General features: G+C 41.7%; 1 protein-coding gene across 6 annotated transcripts in view; it reads left to right on the top strand.

Annotated features, from left to right (window-relative positions):
* The first annotated feature begins 6,719 nt into the window (after window positions 1-6,719).
* Window positions 6,720-20,506, top strand: part of KIF1B (kinesin family member 1B) — a 188,810-nt gene continuing 175,023 nt past the window's right edge. For 4 of the 6 annotated variants that reach the window (XM_036747919.1, XM_036747917.1, XM_036747918.1 and 1 more), the window contains exon 1: window positions 6,738-7,082. The gene's annotated coding sequence lies outside the window, so the exon portion shown is untranslated. Of the gene's footprint in view, window positions 7,083-20,506 lie in introns of all 6 variants that reach the window. The other 2 variants (XM_036747922.1, XM_036747923.1) reach the window with 2 other exon arrangements.

Genomic DNA, 20,506 nt, shown 5'->3' with positions numbered 1-20,506 from the left:
CTGGCTGGAACTATAATAGCCTCCTATTTTGGTCTCCCTTTCAAGTCTCTCCCTACTCCAGTTCCTTTTCCAACCATCCAAGTGATTTTCCTAAAGTGCCAGTTTGACTGTGTTTACTACCCTACTTAATAAACCACAGTGGCTCCTTATTACCTCTAGGATCAAAAATGAACTTTTTTTTTTGGAGGGGGGAGGTGAGGCAATCAGGGTTAAGTGACTTGCCCAAGGTCACATAGCTAGTAAGTGTCAAGTGTCTGTGGCCAAATTTGAACTCAGGTCCTCCGGACTCCAAGGCTGGTGCTCAATTTACTTCTGCCACCTAGCTGCCCCTAAACTCTTCTTTTTTGATATTTAAAGTTCTTAACCAGGCCCCTTTCTATTTCTCCAGTCTTATCATACTTGAGTGCATTAAACTCCATGTACTCTGTAGTACAAACCTACTGGCCTACTCACCATTCCACATACAGAGGTGTTCCATCTACCATCTCCATATCTTTCTACAGGTCATCACACCTTCCTGGGATGCTTTCCATGCTAACTTCTGCCTTGTGGAAGCCCTGGTTTCCCTCAGTATTTAGTAGACATAGGCCTGTCTGGTCTCTCCACCCATTACTACCTTTCTGCCCAACATTACCTGGTATCTACTCTCCATCTTAGGTGTACCTGCTATTTCCCCTTTTAGAATGTAAATTCCTTCAGGAGAGTGGCTTTTACCTTTGTATAGATACCACTTAACAGAGTGCCTAGAACATAGAAGGCACTTAACTGCTTGTTGATAGAATGATTGATTAAACTGGGTGGCAAGCTTTCACCCCTTTAGAGAGTGCATGGAGAGAATCGATATGAATTAGGACTGCCAAGGGGGCAGAAGGGGGCCAGATCGTACAGGGCTCTAAGGAACAGGCTAAAGATTTTGTATTTTATTCTAGAGCCATGGATGATTACTGAGTAGAGGTGGTGTTTTAACAACCCAGCTAGCAGCTTCGATGGGGGCATAAGATCCCTCCCCCACTGCCGGGACCCAGGAGGCTGCTGGGAAAGCACAGCTTTTTATCTGCTTAAACAAGGAAAGCACGGTGAAGGGGTTGACCAGCTTACTTTAATCCAACATTCAGTTAGCATACAGACAACAATCATTTAGTTCAGGGGAAAACGCCAGCATTCAGTTAGCATTCAGTTAGTTCAGGGGAGCATACAGACAAGCATCAAGAGACAGACCAAATACTGATTCATTGACTTACTTCAGGGGAAAAAACCAGCACCCTGAGGTTCAAAACATTCATTTAGTTCGGGGGGAAAAAACAAACCAGCACCCTGAACCTCAAAACCAAAATACAAACAAATTACAAATATCAACAGACAGACCCAATGCAATTCATAGTTACCAACATCTGGGTTCGGCCCGAGAGCAAGGGCTGGCCAGAGTCATGCTCCTCGTTGCTCCCACACCAACCAGAAAAGGAAAGAGAGAGCTTCAAGCTGTCCTCTTCCCTCTTATAGAGTTTTTGACATCATCAAGCACCGCCTGAATGAGCAGGGCCGATTGGTTCTTGACTTGGCCCCTCCCCCTAGCGTAGAGGTTAACACCTCCCCTCAGCCAGCCCCATGACTCATCACACAGGAAGTTTTCTGCTTCCTGACATGCTCTCTGGGCTTCCTGCCCCAGAAGAGCAAGCCACAGCATCCAGAGGCTCAATGAGGTAAGCTGAGTCATTCAAAGAAAACAAAGGCCATTCTGGCTACATCAGATCTGTGGGTTCAGTTTATCAGTTGGCACCTTTGTAAAGACCAGAAGTAGGGAGTCCATGAGGAGACTATTGCAGTAGTCTATGAAGCCTGAACAGCCTGCCAGTGCCATGCCAGGAAACCGAATAGCTTTCATTTGAATTGACTTAAGAAGATTTTGAAAATCACCTGGCAGGATAAGATACCAGACACTGAGGTCCTCTCTTGAGCTGAACTGCCAAGCATTCAAACTGCAGAGAGTATAATTCTGATGGCCATGTTGTTCAAATGCCAAACATGTGTTTGCCTAAAAGACCTTTTCATGGAGAACTCACACAAGGCAAGTGCTCACACGAATGATGCTCTCAAGGCCTCTCTGAAGAACTTTGGAGTTGATTGTGAGACATGGGAGACATTGGCACAGGACCACCCAGCATGGCGTGCCCAAGTCAAAGAAAGTGCTGTACACTGAGCAAAGCAGAATTGAAGTAGCTCAAAAGAAATGGGCAATGCATAAATTTAGAGCCATCTCCACTCCAAATGTTCATGTGGACTATTTGCGCCCAACCTGTGGTAGAACCTTCTGAGCTAGTATTGGTTTGATCAGCCACAGTGAGACACAGTGTACATTGACCCTGACATTGTGATGCCATTTTGGTCCTCTTCAATTACAAAGGACAGCAACAACAGTGACAACAGGGAGAGGTGATGAGGGCTGAACTAAGATGGTGGCCCTGTGAGTGAGGAGAAGCTGATGGACTCACAAGATGTGACAGAGGCAAAGTCAACCAGATGTGGTGGCTGATAGAACTATTTTTGTGGGGAGAGGGAGAGAATGAATCTAAGTTGGCCAATCTAGGTGACTTGAACATCTATCAACAGAAATGTGGAAGTTTAGAGAAGAAATCTGGAAGTCTGGATTTTGGAGCTCCAAGTCCCTAGTGAATTGTCATTGGCCTCTGCATAGTGTTGTTTCTGAAATCCCAAGTGATACCCAGGAGTAACTCATAACAAATATAAAGCAGTTCCGATCAAGGTGCTATCCAAGGAGTATACTGGTACTTCAGGGGACGGGTCAGAGATTACATTTTGTTTTGTTACAGAGGTATAGGCATTTGTTTGATATTAATTTTGGGAGGATTGGAGATAATTTAGAATTACCCACATAAAACAAACACTAAAAAGCATTTGGGTTTGGGGGAGCAGGGGAAATACAAAGAGTTCTCTTTTGGATATTTTGAGTTGCATATGCCCACAGCCCCATGTCATGGGACATCCAGGTAGTGGTTTCTGGCAGATACTTGGTAATAAAGGACTAGAGGTCAGGAGAGCTTTAGAGCTGTCAGTATTTTACATAGAGATCCTTGAACCCATAGGAGCTGATGATACCAGCCAAGGGCAGTGGGTCAAGAGAAAAGAGGGCTCAGGACAGACCCAAGGAGGTGTGAACACACTGGGTGTGCTGGATCAGGTAAGATGCCATGAGGGCCTGAACCAGAGTGGGAGTAGCATGAATGGAGTGGTTCACCATTTTTTTCCTCCAGCATATTTTACAGATTAGGAAACTGAGGCAAACCGGGTTAAGTGACTTGCCCAGGATCACACAGCTAGTAAGTGTCTGAGGCTGGATTTGAACTCAGGAAGATGAGTCTTCCTGACTCCAGGTCTTGTACTCTATATCCTGAGCCACCTAGCTGCCCTTGGAGAACAGCATGAATGGAAAGGAGGAGGCATATTCGTGAGAGATTGCAAAGGTCAAATCAAAAGAACCTGGTAACTTATTGAATATGGGTGATGAAGGAGAAAGAGAAGTCAGAGATGGCCAGGGTTTAAAAAAAAATATGTATGTGTGTGTATATATATACATATACACACACACACACACACATATACACACACATATATAATTTATTTTTAGTTTTCAACGTTCACTTCCATAAGATTTTGAGTTTTCAATTTTCTCCCCCTCCCCCACCTTCCCCCCCTCCCTAAGATAGCATGCAATCTGATAGAGGCTCTACTACATTCATACATTCATATTACACATATTTTCACAAGGTTTTGAAAGTTACTTAACTGGGAAGATGAAGGAAGATAATTTACTATCAGTAAAAATGGGGTATTTCGAAGGAGGGAGTCGGTTTGGGATTGAAGATGGTGCATTCAATTTTGGGCATACTGAGGTGCTGGTGGGATACATTAGTGGAAAGATCTAGTCCAGAGGTGGGGAACCTATGACCTGGAGGCCACATGTGGCCTTCTAGGTCCTTGGGTGCAACCTTTTGACTGAGTCCAAGTTTTACAGAACATGACTGAGTCCAAGTTTTACAGAACAAAACCTTTTATTAAGGGGATTTGTTCTGTGAAGTTTGGATTCTGTCAAGGGTCACACTTGAGGACTGAGAGGGCCACATGTGACCTTGAGGCGGCAGGTTCCCCACTCCTGGCCTAATCTATAGTTGAAATTGCAGGCCTGGTGCTTCGGGACTGGGATTGGATTTACAAATTGGGGAGGTGTCTGTCATAGGGAGGATGAGATCACTGCAACAGAATGCAGAGGGCCAAGGCCAGAACCTTGAGGGAGGACCACACTTATGGGGCAGGCGGAGGAGGATGAATCAGTGAGAAAGAAGTGGTCAGACAGGTAGGAGAACCAGGAGGGATCAGTGGCCAAAGGAAAAAGGATCCAGTAGGAGAGCATTGTTATGAGTGTCAAATTCTGCAGTGAGACCAAGGAGGAGGAGGAGTAATTCTGAGAATAGGTCATTATATTTGGCAATTAATTAGGAGAGCAGCTTCAATGGAATGGTGGTTGGAAGCCCATTAATAAGGATTGAAGTGGGTGGTGAAGCAATGAGTAGAGATTTCTCTTTTTTAGAAGTTTAGCAGTGAAAAGGGAGAGGAGGGAGGGGGGAAAAGAGAGGGGGGGAGGGAGGGGGAGAGAGAGAACATTAACTTGTGAAAGCATAGCAAGATCAAGAAAGAGAAATTAGGTTTGTGGATTTTTTTTTTGGAGGGGGATTGAGTGGAGTTTTGCATGTTTGTCAGATGTGGGAAAAGGAGATGGGAGAGGGAAAAGTGGAGGGAGAGGTCCAAGATAAAAGAGAAGGAACAATTAATGGAGTTCCTGAAGTGAAGGGTCAAGGATACTGGTGGAAGTATTGGCCTCAGCAAAGGGGAGAGTCACTTTATCTTCTAAAATAAGGTAGGGGATGATCTAAGGATAGTTGAGATTACCTGGTTTTATTAAATGCTCTGCTCTTTCAGGGAAAGGACTATGTTCTATTTATCTTTGTCGATTTGTTCAACGAAATAATGAGCTATATTCTAAATGTTTCTTGAAGGTGCCTTATCTCCCTAGCTAGACTCAACTCCCAAAGACTGAGATTGTGTTTTATACTTTAGTATTGTCCTAGTACATATTTCAGGAAAAACCTATTCATAGCCCACCATGTTCCCCCACCCTCTCCCCTGCCTCCTTCCAGTTTTCTTACACCTTACACCACACCAAATAGTCTTCAGCCCAGTGGCACTTACCTCCTTGTTTCTGGAACAAGGCACTCCATCTCCAGATGCCAGGCACTTTTACTGGTTGTTTCTCCTGCTTGGAATGCTCTCCCTCCTCATCTTTACCTCTTGACTTCCTTCAAGTCCCAACTAAAATCCCCACCTTGTGCAAGAATCCTTTCCCCAACCTCTTTAATTCTAGTGCTTTCCCTCTCTTGATTATCTCCAATTTACCCTGCATGTAGCTTGTTTGTACATAGTTGTTTGCATGTTGTATCTCCTAATTACACTGTGAGCTCCTTGAGAGCTTTTTATTTTCCCTAAAACTAGATCCATTTATTTCGTGTTCTCAGGGATTTAAGGTTCACTTGTTTAAAACAAAGTTGAACAAATGTTAGGGTCCCCAAATATAGGAAACATTATACAATCCAAGGACACCGGGAGATCCTTCAACATTGTGCTTTCATTTCACAAACAACCTCTACAGCAGACTAGGAGAAACTATATCCGAAGTGAGGTTTGGTAATAAATCCCCACCCCATTCCCCAGCTAGTTGAGCTTCTTTTGACTTTCTTTGTATCCCCAGTGCCTAGCACAGCACCTGGCATACACACACACATATGTGTGTATACATATATATACACACACACACACTTACATACGCATATATACATGCACACATGTGCACACACACATATCTGTGTGTACCTATCTATCTAGCAGGCGCTTAATAGATATTTTATCCACTAACTGGCTAAACGAATATTTTGGTTGGTAGATCTGACTAGGAAAGATGGACCTGGACAACAGAAAACTTGGGGTTGGAGGCCGGCAAAAGAGCCGCCTTTAGGAAGGGCTGCCCCAGGATAAAGGAGTTAGTTAGGGTGGCCCCTGGGAGCAGCAGTGGCAAAGATGCCGATTGGGGCTGGATGCATTAGCTCCCTTTCTAAGCCCCTGCTGGGCCGGGCCGGGCCGGGCTGGGGGGTCGCCCTCATCAGAAGTCTGCAGGCAGAGGCCAGATCGCGTGCCTACTGGTCAGGGTGTCCGGCCCAGACCCCCCAGTCCCAGCTTCGGGAGGCTTATTTTTCCTCTCCGGGCCCCGTGACCTGGGACGTGGTGCCCTCCCTCCCTCGCTCGCCCTGGAGCGGGGCCCGGCTGCCAGCGGGCCAGCGAGCGCCCCGGTATTCCAGGCAGGCTCGTGGGTCGGGCTGCGTAGACCAGATGACCTTTAGCAAGGGCCCAGCAGAGCCCCCTCCCCCTCGGTACCCTCCCGGCCGGCTCGGGCTCCGGGGCCACCAGGGTGCGCTGTGTGGGTGTCACCGAGAATTCTGGGCCCTTCCCCGGTCCCCCTCCCCTGCGCAGGCCCGCCTTTGCTCCCATAGGCTCGGAGCGCCTCGGACTCTGCCTCCTCATTGGCTGGAGGCGGTGCCAGTTTCTCGGCTTGAGAGGTGGGTCCGGTGACGCGCCGAGGGGGCGAGGGCGGTGCCGGAGGCTCGAGGGAGCGGGGGCGGGGCGGGGCTTGGGGTGGATCCGGCGCCGTCGCCTTCGCCGCCGCCTCAGCGGAGCTAGTGTGAGCGCGGCCGTGGTGGGAGTCGCAGCGGGTCCCGCAGCCGCGTCCCTCCCTCCTTCGGTGCCCTCGCGTCGCCTCTGGGATGCGGGGCCGCGCCTCGCCATGACGGCCTCGGGACGCGTCGCTCTCCGGCTCCGGCTCCAGCCCCAGGCGGCGGCTCCTCTCGGGGTGGTGCTGCGGCGCGCCGCCGCTGTCCGACCCGGCGCCTGCTGACTGCGGCTCCCGCTCCTCCTCCTCCTCCGCCACCGCGCCTACGCCCCGGCTCGGCGCCGGTCCCGAGGTGAGGCCGGGGAGGAGGGCCTGGGCTGGGGCGGGAGGGGGCCGTTGGGGGCCGCGGGAGGAGGGGAGGGCCGCCTCTGGTGGGGGGAGGCTGCGGGGCGGGGGGCGCGCTGCGGGCGGGCCTGGAGGGGGCCAGGGGAGGGGGCGCGCGGCCGCGGGGGAGAGAGAGGAGGTGAGGAGGGGGCGCGCGGCCGCGGGGTGGGAGGAGGAGGGCGAGCGCCGAGGAAGGATTGAGGGCGGGGGAAGGGGGCGGTAGGGCGGGGGGCGCTGTAGTGGTGATGGTCAGGCGGGCGAGGGCCAGGAATTCGGGCGAGCCCTCCCTGACCCCGAGTCTGCCAGGAGCCCCCCCACTCCGCCCCACCCCTTCCCCCAATTCTTAGGAGATGGGAGGGAGGCGTGCAGCTGGGGAGGTGGCCCCCGCCGGGGGGAGGGGGATCAGGGAAGCTTCTGGGCATCCTTTCACCCTCTGACAGCTGGTATGGCAGGGAGGATATCAAATGGACCCTAGCTCCTTCTCTCTCTCTCTCTCTGTCTCTCTGTCTCTATCTCTCTCTCTCTCTCTCTCTCTCTCTCTCTCTCTCCCTCTCTCCCTCCCTCTCTCTCCCTCTCTCTCCCTCCCTCCCTCTCCCTCTCTCTCCCTCCTCTTCCTTTCCCTCCCCCTGCCCCTCTCTCTCCTTCCCTCCCTCTCTCTCCCCTTTTCCTCTCTCCCCGTCTCTCTCCCCTCCTTCTTTTCCCATTCCCTCCATTCCCGTTTCCCCCTCTCCTCTTTCTCTGCCTCTCTCCCCACAGAAGGGAACGTTTATTATTTCCTCCGATGAGTTGTTGGGGGGCTGCCCCTCCTCATAGTGGTTCTTTGCCCGGGTTAGGGCTTTGACTGTGGATTTGATCCCCCTTCCCCTGCTGTTTACCCTCCACTTCTTGCAAGACACCAGGCCAACTGTGTTCTTGCTGCTCCAACCTCCCAGGTGCTAATGTGTGCTAACCTGATCTCTAGGCATTTGGATGCCAGGATCCTCCTGGTAGTTCTTTCCAGTGGCTCACGGATAACCTGGTTGATTTATTTTCAGAGGGTGGGGAGGTTCCGAGCAATGTCTACCCTTTCTATAGAAAGGGTATTTCCTCTTTTAAAAACCTTGCCCTCTCAGTTTTTCAAGTCTTTGCTGGCATTTGAGGCTTCAGTTAGGAATATAATTCCCTTTTTTGAGACTGATGAAGTAAGAGACACACAATGAGATTGGGAAAACTGAAGGTCTGAAGGCTAGAAAGAGGAGAGACTTAGTTATGTCCTGATGTGGTAGAGACTGTATGTAGTCACTGTATTCACAGTACAGAATTACCATGGCAGCCATATTGGGAGGATGATCTGACAATCCTTTAGGAGCCAAGTCCAGGCTGCTAGAAGGTACAGAATGACAGCCCTGGCTGCTTTCAGGGTGACTGGTTGCATTAGAGGCCAAGTTGTGGGGGTTGGGAGGCTGCTGGAGTAGGCTAGTCATTGTTCACATAAAACAAAACAATACATTCCACTTCTTAAAAGCAGAATTGATCTTCCAGGTTATATTTTTATGTTGGTGAATTGCAAAATTGGCTTCAAATCTGAACTGCCCTCAAGATTTCTCTCTTCCCTTAATGTGAGATATAATGTGTTACAGAATTTACTCGGCTGGGCTTTCCTGAAGGTATTATTATATATGGGGCAAATAGGATTTGTGTTGAGGTTAATCCTGGGAGGTACTTGATTCAGCATATTTTGCATATCTTTAAAGGATCTATAATTGTGAATGTTAAATAAAAATATTCCAATAATGGATTATAACTAAGGTCACTAGCTATTTTATGTAATCTTTAGATAGACTGCCCTCAGGGGATCCTTTGCTCTTGGTCTTACTGTTTTAGGTGGCTGCTTCACTTATTACACATGCTGCTTTGTGTCATTGTATGTCTCTGAGTACCTGTCATATCTTTAAATGGAAGTGCACTGTTTAGCATGTGGCAGCCTTTAAGAGATGTATCATCGATTTTAGGAAAAGGCTGCCATTTTGTTCTGGTAGCATATTTCTAACTTAAATCTTTATTCAGCATTACTTCAGATAAACCGTAAAGTCTGACATAGTTCCTGCTTTAGTTGGAATAATAGTTGATTATCTAAAGAAAATTAGATTACCAATTGATCATATTGTGGAAGGAGAGTCAGTCTTCACATTATCAGAGTTCTTTATATTATCTCAGTTCAAGTTGAGAACTCAGCACCTAGTGTTATCTATAGTCACAAGGCTGGAATGGGACCTTGAGGGATCAGCTTCCAGGCTTGATGCTCTTTATTAGGAAAAAACGACTTCTTGAAATGAACTTAACTTAAAAGTTTATTTTATGAAAATAGTATATACAGCCTTAATAATTTTGGTTTTAAGTCTTCCTTTTAAGGTTTGGAAACTCTTGTGTAATGTTGTAGTTCAAGGCATATAGGCACTAAATCGTTTTCAGACTGAATTAAGGTATGACAACTTGAAACTGGCTATATACATTTTTCTCCTAATTACAAAACTATTGTTAAAATAGATTTTTTAAAAAACATGGATTGGAGAATTTTATCTAAATATGTTCTCAACTTTTTTTTATGTGAGACCTGATTAACTGAGATGAATCAGATATGGAGGCAGCAAAATCTTAGGTATTTGTGAAAGTCTGTTCCCTGACAAATGCTTTTCTAAAATTTATCCAGCTGATTACAGTTTCCAAGTTTTAGAACTGGCTGTTTTTTCTTTACAAGACTAGATATGAATCCAGTTTTTCCTCTTTCCTTTCATGTTTCCCAGTTTTGATCTATGCAATGAATAAATACCTAAGAATAGTCTGCCAACAAAGTGTTTCCAAGGCAGAGTGATTCATTCTAGCTTATTTTCCTGGTTGTAGTCTTGACCTATACAAAAAATAAAGAATTGGGCTTCTGTGTTCTTTTTTGTATGTCCCCTTCCCAAGGTTGCTGACCCAAGCAGGTCTTTTTCTGAAAGAAATATATCTTCTTATTTGACATGGCTCATTTTCTGATGGATTTGAAATTTAATGACATTTCTAGTCTACACTCTGTAACTATCTCTTTGAAAAATTAGTCTTGCTTAATGGACAGTAGTGAATTTTTACAATTCTTGTAAAAATGTGAGCAGAAAAAAACCCTTATAGAATATCCTTTTTTGATAATTAGGTTGAGAGGAAAATTAGAAAAAATTGATATCAGCACGGTTAGCCTGATAAAAGTCTACAAAAATGTGCCCTTGACTTTTTCCTGAGGTAGAATTTCTTTTTAGTGAGCCAGTGATCTTTTTAGTTTTTTCTCTAGGATCATTATCAATTAATGTTGGATGCCTAAGTAGAAGCTTCAAAGTATTTATAGACTGCCATTTGTAGATTATAGGTATTCTGAAGTGACCAAACTCATTCTTTTATTCATTCTATTTTCTGCAACAACTAAGAATTTTTACCCCTTAGCATTCCCATCAACAAGCCAAAAGTGATTCAAATTCGAATAGTATTTGTTGCCTATGTCTGAGTCTTATCTCCTGACTAGAGTGTAAGCCCCTGGAGGATGGGGACTGTGTCTTGTACTACTTCCCTAGCCTCTATAATGCTTAGTGATTTATATTGTGTTTCATATTTAAATTAAACATATGGATATGCAGACTTACAAAATGTATAAAGCAGGGAATAGATTTGTTATGTGTTACTTGAAGACACCCAACATGTTGGATAAGATCCCCTGTAGAGGATTTATGGGAGGTCATGACCAACAATCCTGTAGGTAAGAAGGTATGAATGGACTGAAACATACCATTGGAGGGAGTGCCTATATGGTTGTTGGTAGTGATGTTTAGTCATGTCTACCGTCCATGGGGTTTTCTTGGCAAAGATACTGAAGTGGATTAAGGCAAACAGAGATTAAGTGACTTGTCCCCAGGGTCACACAACTAGTAAGTGTCAGAGGCAGGATTTGAACTCAGATTTTCCTGACTTCAGGCCCAGTGATCTATCCATTGACTCACTTAGCTCAGTACCAATGTGGACAAAATCACAAATTTATTGACATATAAAAATGGTTGAATATTTGACTTTATGGGATTTTTAGGTCCTCTTGGCCATATATTCCAACCAGTAAGCTCTCCTATTAGTTTATTTACTTTGGTATTTTGAATAATTTTATTTAGCTCCTCTTAGTTTAAATGAACTTGATTTCTAAAATTCAAGAAGCTTTCCAGCTCAGCTTAGAAGTGGTTTGAGCAGCACTGATATTCAACCATCCTATTCTGCTCTAAAATATTGTGGTGGCTAAAAGCAGATTAGCATGCTGTTTGGTTTGTTAAACTATCAGACCTTTAACCCAAGGACACATTTTCAGTGACAAAAAATAAATGACAAAAGAGGATATAATAAAATGATTTGCTTTATAGTCTTTTCCCCCCCAGGAATACTTTTTTTTTTTTGAAGTCAGATATGCCTGAAGTTAGAATTTGATAAACATGTCTTCAAAAGAGAATGAAGTTCCTATGTAGTTGACTCTCAATATTTCCTTTGTTGAATCTCCATCAATGTGTGGCCATCCTCATCTTATTCAGTAATACTCTTGTCTATCATATCCTCCTGTAAAGGGGCTCCATCCATCATGCTGTCAGTGGGAGAGGGTGGGTAGAGCCTTCCTTTTCCACATCTCCCAGTTTGGGGTGCATTTATTTAAGGGTGCTCCCTCCATTGGTTATTCTTTGTACTGTTAGACCAATCAATCCAATATACTTTGGGTGATGCTTATGGCTATAAAGAATGGAATACCACAGTCTCCAAGAGTTAAAGTTTTAGGTCACCCAAAGGGCGTGATATTCACGAATAGGCTGCAGTGTATTACTCTTAAACAATTGTATAGGATAAACATCATCAGTGTTATTATCAAAGAAGTATAAAATCAGAAAAGGATATGTCAGTTTTTGTTATTGTTAAATTAAAAAATGTAGAAAAAGTAAAGTGCTTTTGAGTTAGAGATTTTCTTGCTAAAATTTCTATAATTGGCTATTTTCTTTGGAAAATGGAACTATTGGGGCAGCTAGGTGATGCAATGAGTAGAGTACTGGTCCTGGGGTCAGGAGGACCTGAGTTCAAATGCAGCCTCGGACCCTTGACTTATGTACTAGCTGTGTGACCTTGGGCAAGTCACTTAACTGCAATTGCTCCCCCCCCCACAAGAAAATGGAACTATTTAAAACACTGCATCAAATTGTTGATATTTACTTATCAAAGTCTCAACTTCTGGTCTGTCTGGTTTAATGCATTTTCTTTTTGGAATTTAAAAAATTAGATTTTATTATTATAAATATCATTATTATAATTATAAATTTAATTGTCAACAAAGACTAAGAAACATACATAATAGAGAATAACATCTTACCCTCAGTTAACAAAGTAGGAGCAACCAACTGAAATAATAGATCATGGTAAACTAATGAAGAATACTGTTGCTCTGAATTTCTAAGTGCTCTGAAGTTCTATCTCCTCCCTTTGGCTTTGTATTTCTCATATTGTTTTCTTTAGAAATACGTTTTTATTGATATCATAGGAAATAATATTTTTAAAGACAAAAAAAGAAGAGGAAGAAATCAGCACAATTGATAAACACATCAAAAAAGTCTGAAAATATGTGATGTATAGTCCTTGTGGACTTCCCATCTCTGAGATGTAACTTCTTATATTATTTCTTCTTTAGAGCCATGTTTATTCTCTGTCATTTTGTAACATTCATTTAGTACATTTGGGCGGGGGGGTTCTTTCCATTTACTTTGTTGTAGTCATTGTGTATGTTGTTTTCTTGACTGTTTCCTTCTGTGCCAGTTCATGTAGACTTTTTCATGCTTCTCTGAATCCAACTCATTCATCATTTCTTTCATTATTGTAATATCCCATTACATTCATGTGCAGTAGTTCAGTTAGTCATTCCCCAATTGATGGATTTGTATTCTGTTTCGAGTTCTTTGCTATCACAAAAAAATGCTGCTATAAAAATTTTGGTGTGTATAGGGATTTTCTTATTATCACTGGCCTCCTTGGGGTATAAGCTAATTAATGGAATCTCTGGGTCAAAGGGTATGGACATTTTACTTTATTTTCATAATTTCAAATTGCTTCCCAGAATTATTGTACTGATTTACAGTTCCATCAGCAATGCTCCAGTGTGCTTCTCTTCCTAGAGCTGGTCCAACATTGATGATTCTAATGTTTTGTCACCGTTGGCAGTTTTCTTGTTATTAAGTGAAACCTCAGGGCATTTTGATTTGTATTTCCCTTACTGACTTGGAGCATTCTTTTATTTTATTGACAGTTTTCAACTCTTTGGAGAACTCTGTGTATCTGAAATATATAAACAATTAACATATACACACACAGACACACACAAAACCATTCCTCAATAGGCTCATGGGATATGTGTGTGTGTATCTGTTAATTGTTTATATATCTTGGATACTACATCCTTATCAAATTGTTCCCCCCCCCCATTTTGCTGCTTTCCTTTATCTTAGAATTAATTTTGTTTGTGCTTTTGGTTTCATATAATCAAAGTGATCTATTTTATCCTTTGTGAGTGACTGTGCCCTTGTTTGGTTAAGAATGCACCTCTTCCTCCTACCTGTGAGAGGTATATGTGGTATGTTTCTCTTCTAATTTTTTTAGTTGTATTGTCAAAGGTAGAATGATATGATGAATAGAAGGCTTTGAGACAGGAAGATCTGGGTTCAAATCCTGTCTCTGATATCTAAAGCTCTGTGATTGTGGGCAAGTAATTTATTATCTGAGACTGAAATCACATGTCTGGACTGGGGAAAATCAGAAAAGCAATATGTGTGGTACAGAAGAAATAGTGAGGACTGGAGATTTCATGTTGGTTGGTTGTTGTCCTTGGTGCTGGAAGAGAACCAAAATGACAGACATCACCATGTTGGGGTCAAGATACAGTGTGTCTGACTGTGGCTGATTAGACCAATATGAATTTGGAAAGCTCTTCCACAGGTTGGGCACAAATAGTCCATGTGAACATTTGGGGTGGACATTACATGTAAACCTCGGACAAGTCACTTAATCTATCAGGGCCTCCATTCCTTGTCTGTGAGAAGAAAAGGTTGGACTAGATCAGTGGTTCCCAGTTTTTCATTGTGTGAACCCCTTTCAATAACAACAAAAATGTGTTGTGAATTCCCAGGATACCTTAATACACTTCTCATAATCCCTTCATTCACTAGGTGCTTATGATAGCTACAATGCTAACTTTTGCCCCCAGTCCAAACTCCAGATTAAAATGTACATTATATGATTATGATTATAATTATAAAATGCAAAATTTTATTCTACAGGCCAGCTGGCTGGTATAGTGGATAGAGTATTGGGCCTGGAGTTAAGAAGACTTGGAGTTCCAGTCTGTCTTTAGAAACTATCTGTGTGGTCTCGAGCAAGTCACTTAACTGATGTTTGTCTCAGTTTCCTCATCTGTAAAGTGGAGGTAATAATAGCACCCACCTCCCAGGGTTGTTGTGAGGATCAAATGAGATCATGTTTGAAGATGCTTAGCACAGTGTAAGTGCTATAATTTTAACTGTTATAATAATTATTATACCTACAGTTATGTGAACTAAATATGTAATTATAGAATCCATAAAATAATTAGAAATATTTAATGTGGGACATCCAGCAAGACGTTGTATGTTCACTATTATCTGCAAAACTTATTAAATTTCTTTCTTTTACAGACTTTGTTAAATATAAATAATATTTAATGAAATAAATTACAATTTGGAAGATATTTAATATTAAAATAATGATCATGTATAAATTTAATTTCAATGTTGCCTTTTTTGTTTGAACAAAACTTTGGGATTTTGGGTCAATATTAGACAAACAATCCTGAGTCTGGTTCACAGAGGAAAAATATTTTTGTAACATAATTGGGCAATTATTTACTGCTTAAGCAGTTAAAGTATTTTTAGCATGAACCCCTTGGACTATAGTAATGATCCCCCCAGACTAGATAGTTTTTAAAGTTTCTTTTAGCTCTAACTCTGTGATCTTGTCCTGTATAGTTGTCAGTTTCTATAGGTTTCTAGTTCTTGTGATGTCAGTTTTGACTACTTTGTAGAATTCCCTCTACCTTTCCTTGTATTCTTCATAGGGATAGACACTGGATTTGTGATATCATTGATACAGGCAAGTAAATTCCCTCTACTTGCCAGGTCAGCACTTTCTCTGAAATTTATAGTCTCTCAATCAACATTTATTAAGTACCTATTACTTGCTAGGCACTGTGTTAAGCCCTGGGGATACAAAAAGAGTCAAAAGACTATCCCTGCCCTTAAGGAGTTCACAGTCTAATGGGAGAGGCAATACGCAAATAAATATATACAAAGCAAGCTATATACTGGATAAACAGGAAATAATTAATAGGGGGAAGGCATTGGAAGTAAGAGGGGTTAGAGAAGGCTTCCTGTAGTAGGTGGGATTTTAATGGGATTTAAATGAAGCCAAGGAGGTTAGTAATTGGAGTGGAGGGGGGAGAGCGTGGGGGATCACCAGAGAGAATACCTAGAGCTGAGAAGGGGCCGTGTGGAACATCCAAGAGGCCAGTGTCACTGGATTGAAGAGTACATGTCAGGGAGCGAGGTTATAAAGGGCTTCGAATTTTGTATTTGATCCTGGAGGCACTAGGGAGCAACTGGAATTTATTGAATTGGGGGCGTGGGGGGTGTGGTGGCTTGGGGTTGACATTATCAGAACCACTTTAGGAAAACTAGAGTGGGGAGAGATTTGAAGCAAGTATACTAGAACAGAGGTATCAAAGTCACTAGGTTTGCTGCCAGTAATGCATCAGTCTGAACTAAATTAAAATGTAATTGGGAAATATTTAACAAAATAAATATTCAGTAAAACTTAGATAACATTTTAAAACTAAGTGAACATGCAGCCTTCAGGGATCCTTATGTATGGATTAGTGGCGCCTCTCTCTTTGAGTTTGACCACTGCTCTTCAGAGTGACCTAGAACACTGAGAAGCTAATAACTTGCCCAGCGTCACAGGAACTTATATATGGAGGCAGAACCTGAACCCACGTCTTTCTAGCCCTCAGGCCTTCTCTCTGTTTACTAGGTCCTGTTGACTTTCCTCTTCATATTTATAATTTTGATGACACCATAATATTACATTAATGTAATCGTTGCATCTTTCCCATATATGTTTTATGGACTTGATAAGTCCAGATCTTTTTGAGACCAAAGGAAAGTGCCACAAGGTCAGAATCAGGGGCAGGGTAAAAGCTAAATGATCAGAGGAAGACCAAGTGAATTAGGTCTAAACAGTGCTCCATTTTGATTTCTTATGGTTTGTAATGGTCTAAGTCAGGAAACTGGTAAGAGCAGTGAATTGAACTGAAAATGTGCACATAGATGGTGATATAAATTGCTGTATTGACCATTCCTTTGAAACACTGTGTCATACAAACTCTGGGGATTACTTTTCATTCGATTTCTTCAGCTCTGTTTCTTAGTTGGATTTGCATCATCAAGTTTTGTGTGTGTGTGTGTTTCTCTTTAGAGGCAGAGTTTTATGTCCGTAATTTCCTGGTCTGCTTCTGCTAGAAGAGCAGAAGAAACCTTGTAACTAGAGAGAGAAACCTTGTAACTAATAGAAGTAGTGACTTCTTCAAGTTGTTACTATAGTATCTTATCATCAAAGAACGAATAAGAAATAACTTCTTACTATGGTATCTTATCCCTATATAACCTTTTAATACATTTTTGAAGATTAATGCTTTTATTATATAAGACAGTTAAGTAAAAAAAATCAGTATTAGTCATAAACTGATAAAAATAAATTTGCATTCCTTTGAAGGATAATTTAAATCTAACAATTTTGCTTCTTGCTGTTTGTTCCCTTTCCTTTTGCTCAGATGTTTATATGTCTCACTCCTCTGTAGATCTTTGTTAGTTCTTTTCAATTAAGAATACCTAAGGTGCTTCACATTAACATCAAGAAATCCTTATATTTGTGTAATACTTTACACTTTATAAAACATTCTTATCACGTATTGTCTCATTTCTTCTTTATGTCAAACCTTCCCTTTCTACTCTATAGATATGATTATCTCTGATTTTACAAGTTTGAAAATGGATTCAGAGAAGTCGAGCAGTTTGCCTAAAGTCATTCAGAGAGAGAGAGAGAGAGAGAGAGAGAGAGAGAGAGAGAGAGAGAGAGAGAGAGAGATTTCTGATAATAGAGTAAAGACTAGAAGCCAATTTAGTGTCTTTCAACTATATCCAGTTTGTTAATTGTGAAATAATCTCCATGAAGGTGGTATGGTAAATGATATGTTTGCATTAGGATCCAGTGTTATAAAAATGTATCTAGATCAGAAACAGGAGAATTAAGTTTCTAGTTGTCAAAACTGGAAAACTACAAAAATAAAATAATCAGCTATTTAAGACACTATGGGAGATATAGAAGTATAATATATAGATTAGTTTATATTGGGCAGATAAGACTTATGTACAGTGAAACTATTAAAGGAAAATAAAAGGTGATATAGAGCCCTAGCCTTTACTCTGAAAGTCTTGGGTTCCAGTCTTACTTGTAACACATACAAGCTATGGTATAGTGGAAAGCACACAGACCGCGGAGTCAAAAGACCTGGGCTCAAATTATGCCTCTGACACTTATTACCTGGATGACTTTGAACAAGTTACTTAACCTCCCTGGGCCTCAGTTTCCTCATTTGTAAAATGAAAGGACAGAATTAGATGGTCTGTTCCAATTCCAAATTTATGATTCTATTTAAACTATCAGCACCGTAGGCAACATTCTTAGATTTTAAGTTGCAAAAGAGGTATAGACCTAATTGGTAGAGGATTAGTTCACAGTTGCATTCAGTAGAGGTGTGCCCCCAAACAACCGTAAATTCCTTTTGAATGACACATTGGACCAGATATGTCAGATTGAACTGAATTTGCTTCTTATTTGGGCCTAAGAATACATTTTCTTGTGACCATAGAATACAGCATTTTTTTTTTAACCAGCTTTGAGAACAGCACAAAAATCCTAGTTGAATGCCTCATTGTGGGGTGGAGATAATCTGTGTTCTCAAAATTGATGCCAGTAGAACACAAATTCTGGCAGGTTGTATAGCTGAAAATGTTCAGAAGATGGGTCCAGCGATGGGATTGTAGGTTTCTTTTCCGGAGCCCAACCTGAGGTAAATTTATGGAGATTCATTGCCGTAGTAGTCAAGAGTGGGGAATTCTTTCTCAATAGTGATTTCCAAAAGCATCTCTACCCATTGCACTCCCCACAGTAACCATTCTGAACCTTCTCTTGAAGCCTTCTTTACCACACTTTTCCCCCGTTCTCTGATGAAGATCTCATCTCTCACTAAGAAGTCGTTCCATCTTAATACCAATTGTCTCTATTCTTCCTTTGGTTTGATGAAAATGTGGTTCTTTTTGGCATCAAAGTCTAATCCTTGTTTCCATAGCCTGTGGAAGTTTGCCCCTATTATTCCTCCATTTCTGTCTAATTTGCCATCTTTACCCATCTATTGGTTCTTTCCCTGCTATATACAAACACTGGCTAAGAGCTCTGGACTTGGAGTCAGGAATATATCTGTTCAGATCCCGCCTGAGACACTTAGTAGCTGTGTAATCCTAGGCAAGTCACTTAACCTCTCTGTGCCTCAGTTTCCTCATCTGTAAGATGGAGATAATAATAGCACCTCTCTCACTGGGTTGTGAAGATAAAATTGAGATAACATAAGTACAGGACTTTGTGCTACATAAATACTAATTATTGTTTTAAAAGATGCTTATTTACTCTCATCACTGGGAATCTGGCTTCAGGCCTCAAAAATGACCACCAGTCAAATCTGAGAGCATCTTTTCTTTCTTACTGATTTCTCGGAACAATTGCACATTGTTGACCACTGTCTGCTGAATACTGTGTCCTCTCTGGGTTTTTCCTGACTTCACTAACACTAAGATTTGCAAAACATTTTCTTTTAATAATTTGTTGTGGAATTTTCCAGGAATCAAAGTTTATTAGCTTGGAGTTTTAAGACTACCATTTTTCCCTTTAAAAAACTGAGACATTTACCCTGTTCTCTTATTCTCTTCAGTCTTTTAAATCATACTGCTTGGGGCCCAATCATCACATCGTCCAGTTCTCTTGGTACCCTGGAATGTAGGTCATCTCTGCCTGATGAATTGGATTCATCCCGAGCAGTTAAGTGTTCTCACTTAGCTTATCTGCTTACTTCTCTTGGCTTTTAACTCCTTATTAGCTATTTTCATTCTGTCCAAAGACCATCTTCCTTGGTGGAAAAATTAGAACCTAAATAAGAATTAAGCACTTCTACATTCTCTCTGTCTTTTGTTATTATTCTCTCCAACCTCAGCTGTGGTTCTGTCCCTTTTCAATTCTCCTTCTTGTTGCTTAAATAAAAAACCAAAAACAGGCACCCTTTTTCTTGTCTTTAGCTTTAACTCATTCTGTGCTTTAGTACTCGTGATACTGTTCATGTAATACCCTTCATAGTTTCAGATTTATCCTTTATAACTTGATCCTACCTCCATCTTCTTTTAAAAAATTATATATATATATATATATATACATATATATATGTATTTTCAATCAGTAAAAATTCATCTTCTCTCCTCCTTCTTCCCAGTTGAAAATGAAAGGAAAAACTAAACCTTTGTTACAAACACATACAGTCAAAGAAAACAGATTTCTCTGTTTGCCATGTCGAAAAAAACATATGTTGCATTCTGCACTCTCAATCCTTCACCTCTATATCAGGAAGTGGGTAGCATGTTTCATCATTAGTTCTCTGGAATCGTAGTTTGTCATTACATGAATCCTGGTTCAAAAGTCTTTCACAGTTGCTTGTTTTTACTGTATCATTGTCATTGCATAAATTATTCTCCTGGTTCTGTTCATTCTGTATCAATTCATAGGTCTTCCCAGGTTTCTCTGAAACCATCCTGTTCATCATTTTTTAATAATATAATACTATTCCATCACATTTTATACCATAATTTGTTCAGCTATTTCCCAGTTGATGGACACCCTCATCAGATTCCAATTTTTTGCCACAGCAAAAAGAGCTATAAATACTTTTGTACATCCATAGTTAGAATTTGTTTTGCTGAGGTCTAATTCCTTCTTTAATCTACCCCCTTCTCTCCTATTTCCCTGGTGCATAGCCTTTCCCTGCACCAGAGGGCTTCTCAGGCATGCTCCTGGCCAGCTTCCATCCCCAGCATCTGCAGACCTGTCTTCCCTCTAGACTGGAAGAATGTCTTACTCCGACTATTAAACATTTCTTTGAGATTTTGTCTGCTGCGTTTTATTTGTCTTTTT

Source organism: Trichosurus vulpecula, chromosome 2, assembly GCF_011100635.1.
Source record: "Trichosurus vulpecula isolate mTriVul1 chromosome 2, mTriVul1.pri, whole genome shotgun sequence".
NCBI lineage: Eukaryota > Metazoa > Chordata > Mammalia > Diprotodontia > Phalangeridae > Trichosurus > Trichosurus vulpecula.
Note: the sequence above shows the minus strand (reverse complement) of the source record. Positions and strands in the feature narration are given on the sequence as shown.